General features: G+C 46.1%; 1 protein-coding gene across 1 annotated transcript in view; it reads left to right on the top strand.

The window, feature by feature from the left end:
• LOC106820740 (protein naked cuticle homolog 2-like) overlaps nt 1–4,350 on the top strand; it is a 61,909-nt gene that overhangs the window by 42,451 nt on the left and 15,108 nt on the right. The window lies entirely within an intron of this gene.

Below are 4,350 nucleotides of genomic sequence, written 5' to 3'. Positions count from 1 at the left end.
CTTTCTCTCTCTCGCTCTCTCTCTCTCTCGCACTCTCTCTCTCTCTCTCTCTCTCTTTCTTTTTGTGTGTGTGTCTCTCCTTCTCCTACTCTCTCCCTCGCTTAGTTTCTCTCGCTTTTCCCTTTCCTCCTTCTGTCTCCCTTTGCCCCTCTTTCTCCCTCTGCATCTCTCTTTCTCTCCCTCTCTCCCTCCTTCCCTCCCTTCTTCGTTTCCTGCATCCACCTCGCTCTCTCCTCTAGGTCCCTACTGCTCGCTTCCTCTCTCGCAAGTTCGCAACCCATCTCTATTTGCGATTACGGAATACTGAATTTGTTTCTTCTTTAATCTTCTATATAATGATCCCGTTAAAATATTTCGTTTCATGCAAATAAGCGCGTATTTAATCGTTCTTTACGATGTCACCGTCCCCCTAGTAATGGTACATCTGTGTGCAGACATGTCGGCCATTGCTTTTCTTTTGAACTCGGGTGATGCTCCACTAGGAGCGTTCCCAACTTTAATGTCATTAATGTCGTGATATAAAAAAGATATAAGGGGGGGGGCGGATCGATATTAATTAGATATCAAGGGGGGGGTTAGATATGAAATAGATATCAACTCAAGGGGGGTTATATATAACGATATAAAAGAGCTATTAAACTAGCGCGCCTTGGCTGTGCGAGCAAGCGAAATACAGAGCGGGGGCATGTTCGCTTCGTTTCGCTGGACTTCGCTGGTCGAGCACACGAAATACAGAGTGGGGGCATGTTCGCTTTGTTTCGATGGACTTCGTTGCTCGAGCAAGCGAAATCGAGACGAGGGATATGTTCGCTTCGTTTCGCTCGTCTTCGCTGCGCTAGCAAACGAAATACAGAACGGGGGCATGTTCGCTTCGTTTCGCTCGACTTTGCTGGACTTTGCTGGTCGAGCACACGAAATACAGAGCGGAGGGCATGTTCGCTTTGTTCAGCTGGACTTCGCTGGACTTCATTGCTCAAGCAAGCAACATTGAGAGTGGGGTATGTTCGCTTCATTGCGCTGAACTTCGCTGGACTTCGATGGTCGAACAAGCAAAATTAAGACTGGGGTATGTTCGCTTCGTTGCGCTGGACTTCGCTTGACTTCGCTGGTCGAGCAAGCAAAATTGAGACTGGGGTATGTTCGCTTCGTTGCTCTAGACTTCGCTGGTCGAGCCAGCAAAATAGAGACCAGGGGTATGTTCGCTTCCTTGCGCGTACGCTCCGTACGCGTCTTTATGGATAGCAGCGCGCGCGTGCGTGTGTGGGTGTGTGTTGTGTGTGTGTGGTGTGTGTGTGTGTGTGTGGCGTTGTTGTGTTGTGCTGTGTGTGTGGGCGCTGTGTGTGCGGGGGGGCGGGCGGCGGGCGGGCGTGCCTCTCTCGATCCGTGCGTGCGTGCGGTGTGTGTTTGTGTGGTGTTTGTGTGTGCGAGTACGTGTGTGTGCTGTGTGTTGTGTGGTGTGTGGTCGCGCTCGCGCGCGGTGTGGCGTGTGTCTGTGTGGAGTGCGCGTCGTGTGTGCCGCTGCGGTCGCCGTGTTTGCGTGCGTGCTTGTGCTGTACGTGCCGTGGTGTGTTGTGTGTGCGTTGCCGGGCGCGCGCGTGTCGTTCTGTGTGTGTGCGTGTACGTATGTGTGTGCGGTGTACGAGTGTGTGCGCGCGCGCGCGTGTGTGTGGTTGTGTGTGTGCGTGTGTGGGAGGGGACATTAACCTATCGTTGGCACGTTCCGCACAACTAATGGATTAATCTGTAATTACTATAAACACCGTAGCCGTGTCGGTTCCATGCAACGCAGCAGCGTGTATATAGCAACGATGAACGACAAGACAAATCCCCGCGGAAGCTTTCGCAGTGCGGCAAAACGTGAACTCGTTGCTTCCTCCACGCAGCGATAAGCTGAAGTATATGTTAGTGGCTTCATAGCAGCTGCTGCCGGCAATTATACATGCAGGCAAGTTAGCCGCTGTATGCGTGCGTGCGTGCGTGCGTGCGTGCGTGCGTGCGTGCGTGCGTGCTCGCAGGTGTATGCACGCCAGCAGGCCATGGAGATTGTGTCGCATCGCAACAGGGTCGGTGCTGAGGATATGGAGAGCGAAGTTCCCATTGCTATAGCTCCCTCTGATAGTAAAACTCAGCCATTATTACGAATTTAGCAGACGTTGTCATAAAGCAGCCACTGCGCTATCTATCGTCGTGTCTATGCGAGTCTATTGCCAGAAGAATTGTAGCAAAGTCCCCGCTAGCAAATTAATTTTTCATGAACGTAGACGAGAGATGATTATCTAGACGAGACCTAGAGGTTATTATAGCTGTTATTAGTCGTATATCTTCCGGCCGATATTGGATATATATTATTATATCATCGTGGAACCAAATCATCTGGAGATTATTATTGAGTTTATTTGGTTAACAAGGAGTGCGCTAGCGGCATCCATTACCTCCCTGGTTTGTTTTTGTGCGCACAGGAATTAGCTATATATTCCACCGCATCGAAGTATTTCCTCAGCTTCCTTATCCACTTCCATAAGTAATGTAGAGTGTATCCTTTATCTGGCTCTACCGATGTTGCCCCTGTACTCCCATTACAGACTACTGCCTGTAGCGGAAGCGAAGGGGATACACCGGTAGAGCTATCCCGCATCTTACCTCATTCGTTATCTGTTTATTCGATTTACTATCACTCGTTATCAAGTGAAATCGTACCGTTAGAGGGACCGAGTCTAATATGTTGGTGTTCTCAGACACGCAGTATGGCCCAGAACTCTGCCCACCGGGTGATTGATATATGGCTGGCGTGCTATTTCTTAACAGTCAGTCGGCTTACATCACATTGCTATATTTAGTATGGTTTTTCCCGCGCACATGCGGATTAATGATTATAGTCAGTAAAGTCTGTAGAATTAGATGTACCGGCAGCACTTTTAAATGCCAGACTGATAATTCCAGGAGTCTATCAATATCTCCTATCAATATTGATAGACTCCTGATCGTTCGTGATATATGTCAGATTGTGTATTTTGTGTGTCTAAGAATAATAAAAAGCAACTCATGAACAAGGTGTTGACGTGACACAAAATAACAAATTCGAATTTCAGCCACTGGATTACAGAATTAGTAATATAGAAATTACAGATGAAAAATTAATTACATTGGAATATCCTCATTCAGTTGACCATACACAGGCACTCCGAATTTGTTTATATCTGCTCGACAGCGAATGAAGCAGGCACTGGATAGCTTTTGGTGACCACTAGGTAGTGGCTACCAGACACCACGACACCGCTTCTAGAAGTGGTGCCTAGTGACGTCACGTGCAAAACCTACTCTCTTTTTCTCATTGTTCCTAGCAGCCTGATAGCTGTAGCGACACTCGGCCTTACTGCTAGAAATCGACTTGCGATCGCGTTTGAGATTTAATTAAAAACTCAAACGCCTTTCCCTGACAAGCCCCTAAGTAAATGGGGCGGACAGGCCGTACCTTGAAGTGGACTACGTGAGATTCAGAGTCGCTGCCCCAAACGGAGCGTAGACCATTGCAGCGGTTAGGGGGTGTCTTTATACTTCCCCACGCGCTCATGCACGTACCCACGCAGGCAAACGATTCCCCATTTTGATTTTACAAACCTGACATTGTTATTTTTTCAATTTCTTTACAACGTAAATTTCAGCAATAAAATTTTAAGTAAATGACAATTAAAACCCATATATGATATTGTAAATCAAATGTGTAGTGTAATTGTAACGTGTGCTGCGCTGCACATTGTTACACGTCGGTATTTATGTTGCAAAGACTATTTGCCTTTGCAAGGTATGTCTAAATATGGGTAATTATAGTATAATATGCTATTATGAGTTGACATGCGTTAAACAGATTTTTGCTCAGAAAAACTAAATATAGCTGCATGTAGTCTCACCTGACAGCGGAAATATCACTGATTACACACCAACATTAAAAACACTAAGATTTTGTGCAGTTATAGCATAGAAAATTGGATATGAACACATCGTAACATCAATGCATTTTATCGTATCGCGGTAATGGCAGAATTGGTAAACTTGTAAATTCTCGGTGATTAATTGAAAACAAGTACATTTGAGAGAGCCTGTACTATGTCTATGGCAGATAGGCGGCGGCGCTACTAGCTAGTTTATACTATCAAGAGTGCATAATAGAGATTATCTCTATTATGCACTCTTGATACTATCATACTCTAGTCCATACTAGAGTCCCTTACTATATTAAGGGATTCTAGTCCATACTACCAGCTAGCTTCAAGATTACAGCAAACGATTGTTTACCAAACTAATGGTTCGAAAATTGCATGTTTTGGTGAATACGAAGGTTCTAAGACATTT

This window comes from Priapulus caudatus, unplaced genomic scaffold, assembly GCF_000485595.1.
Source record: "Priapulus caudatus unplaced genomic scaffold, Priapulus_caudatus-5.0.1 Scaffold45, whole genome shotgun sequence".
In the NCBI taxonomy this organism is placed as follows: Eukaryota; Metazoa; Priapulida; class Priapulimorpha; order Priapulimorphida; family Priapulidae; genus Priapulus; species Priapulus caudatus.
This window is presented reverse-complemented; position numbering and strand designations above follow the sequence as displayed.